Source organism: Cervus elaphus, chromosome 20, assembly GCF_910594005.1.
Source record: "Cervus elaphus chromosome 20, mCerEla1.1, whole genome shotgun sequence".
Classification (NCBI taxonomy): domain Eukaryota; kingdom Metazoa; phylum Chordata; class Mammalia; order Artiodactyla; family Cervidae; genus Cervus; species Cervus elaphus.
The window spans coordinates 38,360,527-38,376,793 of record NC_057834.1 but is presented as its reverse complement, the minus strand read 5'-3'; the positions used below and the strand labels follow the sequence as shown (position 1 = coordinate 38,376,793).

The 16,267-nt window shown below is 38.0% G+C and overlaps 1 protein-coding gene and 1 non-coding gene across 7 annotated transcripts in view; one reads left to right on the top strand and one right to left on the bottom strand.

Moving 5' to 3' along the window:
* ASH1L (ASH1 like histone lysine methyltransferase) overlaps positions 1 to 16,267 on the bottom strand; it is a 201,577-nt gene that overhangs the window by 64,712 nt on the left and 120,598 nt on the right. The gene's annotated exons all lie outside the window — the stretch shown is intronic.
* Positions 109 to 215, top strand: LOC122678436. Its single transcript, XR_006336110.1, has one exon. It is a non-coding gene; the product is annotated as a U6 spliceosomal RNA (small nuclear RNA).

Sequence of the window (16,267 nt, the reverse complement as noted above, 5' to 3'; positions counted from 1 at the left end):
AGCATTACTGAAGAAGAAATACAGAGGTGGAGAAATCAGGCTTCAGGCTATACTACAAAGCCATAGTCATCATGACAGTATGGTACTGGCACAAGAATATTTATTTTAGTGCTCGCTTCGGCAGCACATATACTGAAATTGGAACGATACAGAGAAGATTAGCATGGCCCCTGCGCAAGGATGACACGCAAATTCGTGAAGCGTTCCATATTTTTAAAAGAAGAAAAAAAGTAAAAAAAAAAAAAAAAAAATTTATTTTAATACCTGGATCCCACTTGCAAAACTTTTAATGGAATTATATATATATGTGTGTACACACACATATATATGTGTGTGTATTTTTTGTCTCTGGTCTTCCTATAACAAAGATAAGCTTCATTAATGTTGTTTTTCTTTTTCTTTTTTTTTTCCCATTTATTTTTATTAGTTGGAGGCTAATTACTTTACAATATTGTAGTGGTTTTTGCCATACATCGACATGAATCAGCCATGGATTTACATGTGTTCCCCTTCCCGATCCCCCCTCCCGCCTCCCTCTCCATCCCATCCCTCTGGGTCTTCCCAGTGCACCAGCCCTGAGCACTTATCTCATGCATCCAACCTGGGCTGGTGATCTGTTTCATCCTAGATAGTATACTTGTGTCAATGCTATTCTCTCAGAACATCCCACCCTCGCCTTCTCCCACAGGGTCTAAAAGTCTATTCTGTACATCTGTGTCTCTTTCTCTGTTTTGCATATAGGGTTAATAATATTGTTTTTCTTGTTGTTGTTGCTGGTTGATTACAGAAGTGACTCAGAATAACTTTTAAATGCTAATGGATTATCAGACATCATTCATAGTAAATGGTGGAGAAACAACTTGGGAATGCATAGGTTAGAACATGCACTAGTTTTAAGTCATTTGGTGACAGAGGTAGCTTCCACAGTGTAGTTGGAATTCAAAAAGCAAATGAAAGCTTTAACCTAGCAACCTGCACTATATTCTCAGTGAATAGACAGCCACTAAAATTCTGAACAGGATTCTACAACCTTTGTTACATTAGCTAAAGATAGTATCACTAAGATGTTAAAACACAAAACAAAGTCAAGCAGAGTAGATTGTTCATCAAAGACAAAACAGAAAAAGATTAAAAATGGGAAATCAACTATATATTCCTAAATATAAACACTGAAAAGCTAAGAAATCAAAAGCTATGCTTATCATAATGTGTGTGTGTGCTCTGTTGCCCAGTCGTGGGCCATCAGGCTCCTCTGTCCATGGGATTTTCCAAGCAAGAATACTGCAGTGTGTTGCCATTTCCTACTTCAGGATATCTTCCTGGACCAGGAATTGAACTAGCATCTCTTGCATCTTCTGCATTGGTAGGTGGATTTTTTACCACCATGCCACCTGGGAAGCCCCACTCGTCATAATACAATTTACAAATTTAGCTACCCATGTGAATAGTCATTTATATATGAAAATTATGAACCTATAACTTATATAAGAGAATTATGAACAAAAAGGCAACAAAAGAGTTCTGAGGCAAAAAATTATCTGGATTTATAGACGATTTTTAAGAAATAAAATACTGTCATTGTAAATTCTTTCACTTGGATTCAAGGTAGAAAAGAAACTTAGCATGAAGTATACCACAAAATCAGAATACATGTTTTTTGCCCCCTCCTCAGCACACTTTTTAAATTAATGTATTATTTACAAACAGTAAAAAAAAAAAAAAAAATCCTTTTTGGTGAGTTCTACAAGTTTTGACTAATGCATAAGTCATGTTACAATCAAGATATAAAACAGTTTCATCATTCCGCAAAATTTCTTTATGCCTCTTTATAGCCAAACCCATTTCCCAACTCCAGGCCCTGCTCTTTAGTCCCGTGGCCTTTCCTTTTCAAGAGTATCACATAAATGGAACTTTACAGTAGGTAGCCTTCTTTCATTTAGCACACTGCATTTGAGAGTCACTCATGCTGTTGAGTCTGTCAGTAGTTCTTCACTTTATAATGCTGTGTAATAGTCTGTCATGAAAGTGTTAGTTGCTCAGCTGTGTCTGACTCTGCAATTCCACTGACTGTAGCCCGCCAGACTCCTCTGTCCATGAAATTCTCCAGGTAAGAATACTGGAGTGGGTTGCCATTCAGTATTCCAGAGGATCTTCCCAATGCAGGGATCGAACCAAGGTCTCTTGCGTTGCAGACAAGATTCTTTACATCTGAGCCAGCAGGGAAGCCAATTATATGATATACCAGTTTGTCTATCTGTTTAGAAAATTGCATTTCCAGTTAGTAGAGATTATGAATAAAGCTGCTATAACCATTCAAGTACAGGTTTTTGTGTGAACATGTACTTTATTTAACATGGATAAATGAAATGGAGTGCAATTGCTGTGTCCTATGATAAGATATATTTAAGAATATAAGACACTATTTGTTTTCAGAAGTGGCTGTACCATTTTGCACTCCCATCAGCAAGGTATAAAAGTTGAAGTTATTCTGAATCCTTATCAGTATTTGACATTAGTGATTAATTTTTTTTTAGTTATTCTGACAGGTATGTAGTGGTATCTCACTGTGACTTTAATTTTCACTTTCCTAATGATTAATGATGTTGAACTTCTTTTATGTGCTTATTGTTACCCATAAATCTTCTTTGGTGAGGTGCTATCTAAATCTTGCTCATTTTTAATTGATTAAAAGTTTTTTTCTGCTTATCATTAAGTTTTGAGACCTTATAATATTTCTGTATACAACTCCTTTATCATATAGGAGATCTGCAAGTACTTCTTCCCAGTCTGTGGCTTACCTTTTAATTCTTGTAACTGTTTTTTAAAGTGCCAAAATTCTTAATTTTAAAAATGATCAATTTATCAATCTTTTTCTTTTATGGACTGTGCTTTTTCTGTTGTAAGAAATCTTTGCCTAACCCAAGGTCATAAATATTTTCTCCCTTGTCTTATTTAAAACTTTTACAGTTTTAAGTTTCACAATTAGGTCTAATTCATTTTGGGTTAATTTTTTTATGTGGTAGAAGTGCAATTTGAAGTTTACATTTTTGCATGTGTGTGCACATGCATGCTCATGTCCAACTCTTTGTGACCCCATGGACAGTAGCCCACTGGGCTCCTCTGTCCATGGAATTTTCCAGGTTAAGAATACTGTAGTGGGATGCCCTTTCGTAGAATACAGGTTAATTTGGCTATTTACCATTTCAGTGAAACATTATTTCCATTACCAACTTGCAGCAAAACTGGTATAAACACAATGTTTCAGGCTCATCTTGTGCTTTCCCTGACCCATCCCTCAATCAGCCATTTCTCCATAGCTTAGTTTCTCTTAGTGGGAAATGGTATTTAGAAACCAAACTGTATACACTAAGTATGCTCATGACTGGTGGGATATCACTTTCTAGGTTCCTTCAGCTAACTGAGTTGGAGAAAAATGGAAATTTCTTATGATTCAATAATAAATAGACAAGAAAGCAAACAATGTATGTAGGGATACTGGTTCATGATGCAGATGAAGAAGATCCTGAACTCACCTCCTTCCAGATACACATGGAACCTGCAGCTACATGAAGAAAAATTCCCTCTTCAAGAACCCTAAAAGTAGCTCAGCAACTTGTACACATTGGGCTAACAAGAAAAAAACCACATCAAAATGAGGAGAGGTTGCACATCTTACAGAAAATCTCACTCATGGAACAACAACCCACACTTAGGAAGGCACTCACAAATATAAGCTTCTCCCCAAGGAGAAGAGGATTTGAACCCCATACCAGGCTACCCAACTATTAAGACCTGGACCTGAGTGAGACATGGGCCCCCAAAACATCTAGTTCTGAAAGCCAATGGGGCTTCTATCCATGAGACACAAACTGAGAAACATTTCTTAAAGAGTTTGCATGGATTCACGGTGGCAAATCTCCCAGGGCACACTCAAGTTCTTCTGTGTAGTTCAGTTCAGTTCAGTTGCTCAGTTGTGTCCTCAGTCGCTCAGTTGTGTCCAACTCTTTGCAACCCCATGGACTGCAGCACACGAGGCCTCCGTGTCCATCACCAACCCCCAGAGTTTACTCAGACTCATGTCCATTGAGTCAGTGATGCCATCCCAACCATCTCACCCTCTTTCGTCCCCTTCTCCTTCCGCCTTCAATCTTTTCCAGCATCAGAGTCTTCTCAAATGAGTCAGTTCTTTGCATCCGGTAGCCAAACTAAAACTAAAGTATTGGAGTTTCAGCTTTAGCATCAGTCCTTCCAGTGAATATTCAGGACTGATTTCCTTTAGGATGGACCAGTTGGATCTCCATGCAGTCCAAGGGACTCTCACGAGTCTTCTCCAACACCACAGTTCAAAAGCATCAATTCTTCGGTGCTCAGCTTTCTTTATAGTCCAACTCTCACATTCATACATGACTACTGGGAAAACCATAGCCTTGACTAGATGGACCTTTGTTGACAAAGTAATGTCTCTGCTTTTTAACATGCTATCTAGGTTGGTCATAGCTTTTCTTCCAAGGAGCAAGCATCTTTTAATTTCATGGCTGTAGTCACCATCTGCAGTGATTTTGGAGCCCCCCAAAATAAACTCTGTCACTGTTTCCACTGTTTCCCCATCTATTTGCTATGAAGTGATGGGACCAGATGCCATGATCTTAGTTTTCTGAATGTTGAGCTTTAAGCCAACTTTTTCACTCTCCACTTTCACTTTCATCAAGAGGCTCTTTAGTTCTTCTTCACTTTCTGCCATAAGGGTGGTGTCATCTGCATATCTGAGGTTACTGGTATTTCTCCCAGCAATCTTGATTCCAGCTTGTGCTACATCCAGCCCAGCATTTCTCATGATGTACTCTGCATATAAGTTAAATAAGCAGGGTGACAATATACAGCCTTGATGTACTCCTTTCCTGGAACTAGTCTGTTGTTCCATGTCCAGTTCTAACTGTTGCTTCGTGACTTGCATACAGGTTTCTCAAGAGGCAGGTCAGGTGGTCTGGTATTCCCATCTCTGGAAGAATTTTCCACAGTTTGTTGTGATCCACACAGTCGAAGGCTTTGGCATAGTCAATAAAGCAGAAGTAGATGTTTTTCTGGAACTCTTGCTTTTTCGATGATCCAACGGATGTTGGCAACTTGATCTTTGGTTCCTCTGCCTTTCCTAAATCCAGCTTTCTGTGTAAGGGGCCATTTAATTATCTTATATGTCTGAACTGAGGGTCAGGCATCTAATGTAACACAAATCTTGGCGGGGAGGGGCAGACTAAAATACTCTCCAAAGACTGTGGAGACTGTTAAGTGCCTTCTTTGTATTATCCCTGTTTCGCTCCAGGTCAATTGTATCCCCTGCAAAGGACCTTGTGCACATGACTGGAGCCCTGGTTTTGGCAGCTGCCAACCAGGGAACATCCCTTAATCACCTAGCTCTCACGGGTGGCAGAGCCTCTGATCACAGGCTCACTGAAATGAAAAAATGAAATGTTGATCGCTGAGTCATGTCCGACTCTTTGTGACCCTGTGGACTGTAGCCCACGAGGCCCTGTCTATGGGATTCTCCAGGCAAGAATATTAGAGTGGGTTGCCATTCCACTCTTCAGGGGATCCCTCTGACCCAGGCATAGAATCTGGGTCTCCTGCATTGCAGGCAGACTCCTCACCTTCTGAGCCATGAGGGAAGCCCTTCACAAGAAAAAACTCCTCCAAAAGAAAGTGAAGACATGGAGGGAAGAGTGGAGGATGCACCAGACAGAGCCTGGGAGGAGGATACTCACAAGCACATCTTAGAAAGTCATGCCTGTCAGGGGAGAAGCCGGCGAGAGAAAGCCATGACTGAGAGGCAACTGAGGGGCTTCCCAGGTGGGGCAATGGTAAAGAATCTGCCTATTGATGCAGGAGACACAGTTTGAATCCTGGGTTGGGAAGTGTTACAAACAGAGAAACAGTTTTTACCTAGCTACCCCTCTTCCTCCCCCAGGGCAGAGAGAAGAGACAGCAGACAGCAACGTCCAACCCTTCCAAGAAAAAGGCCTGTTATTTCATAGCTGTAGCCTCAAGGGGTGGATTTTTTTTTTTTTTTTGCATTCAGAACATATTTTTTAAACTTTTACACAGATACCAAAGACATGCAAAAAGACACTACAAGAAAATTACAAATATCCTTTACAAATACTGATATAGAAATCTTGAACAAAATACAAGCAAACCAAAGTTGTACATTAAAAGGTTTATATACTATGACCAAGTGGGATTTATTCCTGGAATTTTAGAATGGGTCAATAGACAAAAATTAATCAGTGTGGTATGTCACCGTAATAGAATGAAGGAAAAACCCCCCAAATCATCTCAATTGATGCAATAAAAGAATAACAAAATTCCACATCTTTCTACAATAGAAACACTTAATGAACAAGATATACAAGGAAACTCACTATGATAAAAGCCATATATGAAAAACCCACAACTAACAACATATTCCGTGGCGAAAGACTAAAAGTTTTCCCCCTAGAATTACAAATAATGTCCACTTTTGCCACTTCTAGTAAATATTATACTAGAGGTTCTAGGTAGAGCAAGTAGGCAAGAAAAAGAAATAGACATTCAAATTAGAAAGGAAGAAGTAAAATTATTCCTATTCACTGACAACATGATCTTATATCTAGAAAACCCTAAAGATTACACATATGAAGAAGTGAAGTCACTCAGATGTGTCCAATTCTGTGACCCCATGGACTGGAGCCCTCCAGGCTCCTCTGTCCATGGGATTTTCCATACAAGAATACTGGAATGGGTTGCCATTTCCTTCTGTAGGCAAGGGGTGGACTTCTAATTAAACACCTAAGGTGGACCTAGGGCTTCCCTCATAGCTCAGATGGTAAAGGAATCCAGTTGTAATATGGGAGACCAGGGTTTGATCCCAGGGTTTGGAAGATTCCCGGGAGGAGGGCATGGCAACCAACTCCAGTATTTTTGCCTGGAGAATCCCTATGGACAGAGGATCCTGACAGGCTAGAGTCCAAGGGGTCACAAAGAGTCATACATGACTGAGCGACTAAGCACAGCACAAGGTGGACTTAACATATATACAAAATATTCCAACACCAAAGCAACAAGATACATATTATTCTCAAGTGTACATGGAATATTCTCCAGGACAGACCATATGTTAGGCCACAAAAATCTTAAAAAATTTAAGAAGGCTGAAGTAATATCAAGCATCTTTCCCACCATAACAGTACTAAAGAACAAGTTAATTAGAAGAAGAAAACTAGAAAATTTACAAATATGTGGAGATTAAACAACAGTGCTACTGAACAACCAAAGTGTCAGTGAAGAAATCAAAGAGATATGTAAAGCAAATTTTGAGGGATTTCTCTGGTAGCTCAGTGGCTAAGACTCTGCACTGCCAAAGCAGGGGGCCCATGTTCAATCCCTGCTTGGGAAACTAGACCCCACAGGCCACAACTAAGGGTCTGTACGCCACAACTAAGACCCAGTGCAGCCAAATAAATAAATAATAAATATTAATGAAAAACACAAATCTTGAAACAAATCAAAAAGCAATGTACCAAAACTTGTGGGATGCCACAAAAGCAGTTCTAAGAGGGATGTTCACAGCAATTAAATGCCTACATTAACAAACCAAGAAAAATCTCAAATAAACACCCTAACTTTACAACTGAAGGAATTAAATAAATACTAAGACCAAAGAAGGAAAAAAGTAACAAAGATCAGATTGGAAATAAATGAAATACACACTAAAATGACAAAAGAAAAGGTCAATGAAACTAAGAATGGATTTTTTGAAATTATAAACAGAACAAAGCTTTAGCTAGACTCAACCAAAAAAGAGAAAACCCAAATAAAATAAAATAAAAAAGGAGATATTACAAAGATACTGCAGAAACACAAAAGATTGTATGATACTACTGCAAACAATTATATCCCAATATATAGGACAACTTAAAAGAAACAGATGAATTCCTGGAAACACATAGCTTACTATCAAGACTGAATCGTGAAAAAAGAGAAAATCTGAACAGCCTGATTACTAGTAAGGAGATTGAATCAGTTAAATCCTCCTAACAAAAGCAACAAAAAACACTAAAACAGCTGGCTTCACTGGTGAATTCTACCAAACAACATAGAAGAATTAATATAAATCTTCTGAAACACTTCCAAAAAACAGAAGAGAAGGAAAGAACGACTCAACACATTTTAAGAGGTCAGTATTACCCTGATACCAAAACGATGTAAGGACACTACAAGAAAACAATATTATAGGCTAATAACTCTGATGAAAAGTGATGCAACTATCCTTAATGAAACATTAACAAACTAAATGCAATAATATGTTAAAAGGACTATATTTTATGATGAAGTAGAATTTATTCCAGGGATGCAAGAATGGTCTAACATCTGTAAAATCAATGTACTATACCAGAACAACTACATAAAGGATAAAAGCCTATGATCATCTCTTCAGATGAAGAAAAACCATTTGAAAAAGTTCAACATCCATTTACAATAAAAACACTCAATCAAGTGGGTAAAGGAAAGTACCTCAACATAATAAAGAACACTGACGACAAGTCCACAACTAGCATCATATTCAATTATGAAAGAATCAAACAGCTTTTCCTCTAAGATCAGGAATAAGACAAAAATGCCTACACTCACCGTTTTCATTCAACATACCACTTGAGGTTATAGTCACAGTACTTAGGCAAGAAAAAGAAATAAAAGCCATCCAAATGTAAAAAGGAAGAAATAAAACTGTCTCTATTTGCAGATGATATGTAAAAAACCCCAGAGACTCCATCAAAAAAAGTCAGAAATGTTAAGTTTAGTAAAATCAAAATTCAACAATCAGCTGTGCATCTATATATTAATAACTATCAGAAAGAGAAGCTAAGAAAACCACTGTATTTGTAGTAGCATTGAAAATAATAAAATACCTAGGAATAAATTTAACCAAGGAGGTGAAAGACCTGTATGCTGAAAACTATAACATGCTGATGAAAGAAATAGAAAAAAATACAAATAAGTGAGAAGCTATTCATGCTCATGGACTGGAAGTATTAATACTGTTAAAATACCCGTAACTACCCAAATACTACAGATTCAATGCAATAAAAATAAAAATTACAATGGCATTTTTCATAGAAATAGAACAATCCTATTTGCAGGATTTGTATGGAACCATAAAAGACCCTGAACAGCTAAAATGATTTCTGAGAAAGAAGAACAAAGCTAAAAAAAAAAAAGAAGAGCAAAGCTCAAGGCATCACACTTCCTGATTTCAAACTATATTACAAAGCTAAATTAACCAGAACAGTATGGTACTGGCACAAAAAACAGACACACAGATGAACAGAGTATTACTTAGTCATTAAAAAGAAGGAAATTCTGTCATTGAGACAACACAGATGCACCCTGAGGGCATTACACTATATGAAATGTCAGAAAGACAAACACCACATGATCTCACCTACATGTAGAATTTATCAACAACAACACAAGACCAAAACAAAAACAACACAAAAACTATAGACACAGAGAACAGACTGATGGTTGTCAGAAGTGCAGGATGGGAAGGATGAAATGGTGAAGCTGGGCAAAAGGTACAAACTCCTAATTATAAAATAAATAATTCCTGTGGATGTCATGTAGTATGGTAACTATAGTTAATGATACTGTATTGCATATTTGAATTTTGCTAAGAGTGGATCCTAAATGTTCTCATCACAAAAAAAAAAAATCTGTAACTATGTGTGGTGTAACTATAGATGATAACTAGACTTACTGTGATTATTTCACACTGTACATATAAATCATTATGGTGTACACCTGAAACTAACGTAATGTTATATGTCAACTATATCTCAATAAAAAAGTACTGGTGTGTAAAATTTAGAAATTAGAAATATATAAATTCTAATCCAATGCCACATGGCTATTCATCATCTTCCCTCATTCTGTAGTTCTCCTCTTTCTTCAAAGAGCACTGTTTCCAATAGCATCAGCAGCATAATTACTCATTTGCTCAAATACACAAGACACATGATATAGTTCCTACTAGTTCTATTGATTCCTTGCCAGCTTTTTTTTTGGTAAGCCTTTCCACACACAGATGGAGTTTAAAATAACTGTACCCAAGAAAAAATCCTTATGTCCATCACCTAGAATCTAAAATTAGAACTTTGCTTTCTCATGTCTCCATTCAAAATATTTTCTTCTCTTACCCACTCATCATTGTTTATCTGGTTTCTTGAAAGAGTGCCAGAGAGTAAGGAAGTGTTAGTAAAAATGATGGGACCAAACTTGGAATGGGCTGTCGTTGGTCAAATCTGGGACAATTTGAGCAAGAAAATGAGTAACAATGGTACTGGATTATAACCTATTAAATAAGAATTTGTGAGTTCATACTGATAATAAATAAGACTGAAGAGGATGTTCTTCCTTAGAGAAAAATCCCAATTAATAGATGTACAAAATGATAGATTTATAATATAACCATTTTATAGTAATATCAAAATGACTACTTATTCTGGAAAGAATCAATAATAGATGCTAAAACTACTGGGTGAAAGTCTGATAAGGAATAAGATATTAAAATTTTTTTAAAGCATCTCCTCCAATATTACTTATCATTATGTAGGGAAAACTCTGCCCTAAGTTATCATAAAATAATCTGGATTGATGTCTCAGTGAACTATCAGTTATTTAATATCATCAATTACACAATGACATCATGTGTTTCCTGATTTGATTCACTGAGAAGAAAACACTGCTTTTGTGGTATTCCTGACAAAATTACACGACTTAAATCTATTCAAGAAGAAACATCAAATTTAAGAATCCACTATGAAGCAATTCCTCTACACTCTTAAAAAAAACGACAGTATGATAAAAGACAAAGGCTGGAGAAGTACTCCAAATTAAAGGAGAATAAAGAGACATGGCCAGTAAATGCTATGCATAATTATATACTGGAGCCTGAATCACAACAGAAAGCAACTGTTATAAAGGACGTAATTGACAAGATTAGTGAAATTTGATTATGAACTATATATTAGTATTGTAGTGATGTTAGTATTGTAGTGATGTTAAGATTCTGAAGAAAATTTCCTGATTCATAGGAACTATACATTCTGAAATATTTCTGAGTCATTGGTTAAAATGTAACTTTTTATTTAAAAAACTGAGAAAAAATATGTCTGTGTGTATATAAGAGGGAAAGATGGGAGGCAGGGAGAGAGGTAGAGAAAGAAATGTATCAGTAATCAACATCTGATGAACATGGGTGAACCATATTAGTGCTTTTGTAAAATCTTGCAATCTTCTTTAAGTCATCATCCACCATGTGTAAGATAAATAACAAATATATGTTGTGCCTTTGGAAATATTAAACAATTTTTACAATAAATTAATATACTTTGGTAGCAAAAACTTAATGTTTAATAAGAGTAAATTTCTTTAAACTAGGAATAAAACTATCACATGACCCGGCAATCCCATATACCCTGAGAAAATCGTAATTCAAAAACATACATGTACCCCAATATTCACTGAAGCAATATTTGCAATAGTTAGGACATGGAAGGAACCTACATGTCCAATGACAGGTGAAAGGATAAAGAAGCTGTGGTACATATGTACAAAGGAATATGACTCAGCCATAAAAAGAACAAAATTGGTCAAAAAAATAGTGATGTGGAAGAAGCCAGAATCTGTCATACAGAGTGAGGTCAGGAAAATAAGATCTCCAGGAGATTTTCCCGACCCAGGGATTGAACCCAGGTCTCCTGCATTGCAGGCAGACACTTTACCCTCTGAGCCACCAGGGAAGTCGCAGTGAGTGAGACCCAGGTTCAATCCCTGGGCTGGGAGGATCTGCTGGAGAAGGAAAAGGCAACCCACTCCACTATTCTTGCCTGGGAAATTCCAAGGACAGAGGAGCCAGGCGAGCTATAGTCCATGAGGTTGCAAAGAGTCAGACATGACCTAGCAATGAAATAACAACATGCCACTTCTTAGCTGTGTAACACTGGAAAAACTGTTTAATCTCTTTTGAGGCTTAGCTTCTTCAATAACTGTATATGGTCTTTCACAAGGGAGTTGAACAGATTAAGAGATAATATATGTAAAGTGCTTAGTAAAGTGATTTGTATAAAGTGGGCATTTGGTAAGGATTAACTGGACTGGAAAAGGTCAATTTTCATTCAATCCCTAAGAAAGGCAATCCCAAAGAATGCTCAAACTACCGCACAATTGCACTCATCTCACACGCTAGTAAAGTAATGCTCAAAATTCTCCAAGCCAGGCTTTAGCAATACGTGAACCAAGAACTTCCAGATGTTCAAGCTGGTTTTAGAAAAGGCAGAGGAACCAGAGATCAAATTGCCAATATCCGCTGGATTATCGAAAAAGCAAGAGAGTTCCAGAAAAACATATATTTCTGCTTTATTGACTATGCCAAAGCCTTCGACTGTGTGGATCACAATAAACTGGAAAATTCTTCAAGAGATGGGAATACCAGACCACCTGACCTGCCTCTTGAGAAACCTGTATGCAGGTCAGGAAGCAACAGTTAGAACTGGACATGGACCAACAGACTGGTTCCAAATAGGAAAAGGAGTACGTCAAGGCTGTATATTGTCACCCTGCTTATTTAACTTCTATGCAGAGTACATCATGAGAAATGCTGGGCTGGAAGAAGAACAAGCTGGAATCAAGATTGCCGGGAGAAATATCAATAACCTCAGATATGCAGATGACACCACCCTTACGGCAGAAAGTGAAGAGGAACTGAAAAGCCTCTTGATGAAAGTGAAAGAGGAGAGTGAAAAAGTTGGCTTAAAGCTTAACATTCAGAAAACTAAGATAATGGTATCTGGTCCCATCACCTCATGGGAAATAGATGGGGAGACAGTAGAAAGTGTCAGACTTTATTTTTTTGGGCTCCAAAATCACTGCGGATGGTGACTGCAGCCATGAAATTAAAAAACTGGAATTAGAACTTCCATATGATCCAGCAATCCCACTTCTGGGCACACACACCAAGGAAACCAGATCTGAAAGAGACACGTGCACCCCAATGTTCATCGCAGCACTGTTTATAATAGCCAGGACATGGAAGCAACCTAGGTGCCCATCAGCAGACTTCGTCTGGATAAGGAAGCTGTGGTACATATACACCATGGAATATTACTCAACCATTAAAAAGAATTCATTTGAATCAGTTCTAATAAGATAGATGAAACTGGAGCCCATTATACAGAGTGAAGTAAGCCAGAAAGATAAAGACCAATACAGTATACTAACGCATATATATGGAATTTAAAAAGATGGTAACGATAACCCTATATGCAAAACAGAAAAAGAGACACAGATGTACAGAACAGAATTTTGAACTCTGTGGGGGAAGGTGAGGGTGGGATGTTTCGAGAGAACAGCATCAAAACATGTATATTATCTAGGGTGAAACAGATCACCAGCCCAGGCTGGATGCATGATACAAGTGCTCGGGCCTGGTGCACTGGGAAGACCCAGAGGAATCGGGTGGAGAGGGAGGTGGGAAGGGGGATTGGGATGGGGAATACATGTAAATCCATGGCTGATTCATGTCAATGTATGGCAAAAACCACTACAATATTGTAAAGTAATTAGCCTCCAACTAATAAAAATAAATGGAAAAAAAAAAAAAGACGCTTGCTCCTTGGAAGGAAAGTTATGACCAACCTAGATAGCATGTTAAAAAGCAGAGACATTACTTTGCCAACAAAGGTCCATCTGGTCAAGGCTATGGTTTTTCCAGTGGTCATGTATGGATGTGAGAGTTGGACTATAAAGAAAGCTGAGAGGAGAAAAATTGATGCTTTTGAACTGTGGTGTTGGAGAAGACTCTTGAGAGTCCCTTGGACTGCAAGGAGATCCAACCAGTTCATCCTAAAGGAGATCAGTCCTGGGTGTTCATTGGAAGGACTGATGCTGAAGCTCAAACTCCAATACTTTGGCCACCTCATGCGAAGAGTTGCCTCATTTGGAAAAGACCCTGATGCTGGGAGGGATTGGGGGCAGGAGGAGAAGGGGACGACAGAAGATGAGACGGCTGGATGGCATCACTGACTCAATGGGCATGAGTTTGAGTAAACTCTGGGAGTTGGTGATGGACAGGGAGGCCTGGCGTGCTGCGATTCCTGGGGTCGCAAAGAGTCGGACACGACTGAGCGACTGAACTGAACTGAACTTTCTTCAGAATAGCCAATGATTGTACCTTAGCCTAATACTGCATACCAGAAAAATTCTGAATAAATCAGGGAATTTAGATGTGAAAATGTAAATTCAACAATTACTGGAAGAAAACAGGGCTGAATCTCTTACCGTGTTTAAAACCTGGATATGGGACAGCCTTTCTAATAATGATCCAAAACCAGAGGCACGATACAAACAAAGAGAAAACAAAACTTGACTCCATGAAAACACGGGCCTGCGTATGAATAAATGAGGCTTCCCCGGTGTTTCAGCTGGTAAAGAATCCGCCTGCAGTGCAGGGGACCTGGGTTTGATCCCTGGCTTGGGAAAATCCCCTGGAGGAGGGCATGGCAACCCATTCCAGTATTCTTGCCTGGAGAATTCCATGGACAGAAGAGCCCGGTGGGCTACAGTTCATGGGGCTGCAGAGTCGGACAGAACTGAGCGACTGAGCATAGTGCATAATAAAAGTCATCTTCATATGCAAAGTTCAGAGTCAAACCACAGAATCCATAAAAAGACTATTAGGACTGTTAAACATCATATTCTAACGCATATATATGGAATCTAGAAAAATGGTACTGAAGAATTTATTTACAGGGCAGCCATGGAGAAACAGACATAGAGAATAGACTTACAGGCATGGGGAGAGGGGAGGAGAGGGTGAGATGTATGGAAAGAATAACATGGAAACTTACATTACCATATGTAAAATAGACAGCCAACGGGGATTTGCTGTATGTCTCAGGGATCTCAAACAGGGGCTCTGTATCAACTTAGAGGGGTGGGGTGGGGAGGGAGATGGGAGGGAGGTTCAAGAGGGAGGGGACATATGTACACCTATGGCTGATTCACGCTGAGGTTTGACAGAAAACAACAAAATTCTGTAAAGCAATTATCCTTCAATTAAAAAACAAATTTTTAAAAATGTGCAATGATATGAATAGGCATCTCACAAGAAATATACAGGTATATCTTGAAGATACTGCTAGTTCAGTTCAAACCATTGTAATAAAGATAATATTGTAATAAAAAAAAAGATTATTAGGACTGTTTAGTGAGTTCAGCGAGACTTGCACCATGTAAGATCAATATACAAAAATCAAGTGTATTTCTGTATATGAGCAATAAACATACATATATGGATTTTAAAATTCCATTTACAATAACACTGAAAGAATAAAAATGCTTAGGAATATGTTTAACAAAAGAAGTACAAGACTTACATATTGAAAACCATTGTTAAAAGAAATTTTAAAAGAACTGAGTAACTAGAAAGACATCCTGTGTTCATGGATCAGAATCTTAATACTGTTAAGATATAACCCTCTCCCGGTTAATCTATACATTTTTTGGGGGGTCAAAATTCCAGCTGTCTTTTTTGCAGAAGTCAACAAGGTAATCTTAAAATTCACAAGGAAAAAGCAAGGAACTGAGAATTAGCCAAACAGAGTTGGAAGAAGCCAGAATAGCCAAACTTAGAGGCATCGTACTTCAGTGTTCAACACAGTATGCTACTGGGATAATAACAGACATAAAGTCAATAGGTACAAAAGAGAAATAACAAACTAAAAAACCGACAAAAAATATTTGCAATTTATAAAATGACAAATCTCCTTAATATATAAGGAACACTTAAAAACAAGGTGGGGGGAAAGATTTCATCTCTTGGGCTCCAAAATCAATGTGGATTGTGACTGTAGCCACGAAATTAAAAGACACTTGCTCCTTGGAAGAATCGCTATGACAAACATTAAAAAAGCAGAGACATCACTTTGCCAACAAAGGTCTGTAGCCAAAAGCCATGGTTTTTCTAGTATCACGTATGGATATGAGAATTGGACCATAAAGAAAGCTGAGCGCCAGAGAACTGATGCTTTTCAACTGTGGTACTGGAGAAGACTCTTGGAGTCCTGTGAGCTACAAGGAGATCAAACCAGTCAGTCCTAAAGGAAATCAGCCCTGAATAGTCATTGGAAGGACTGATCTTGAAGCTGAAGCTCCAATACTTTGGCCACCTTATGCA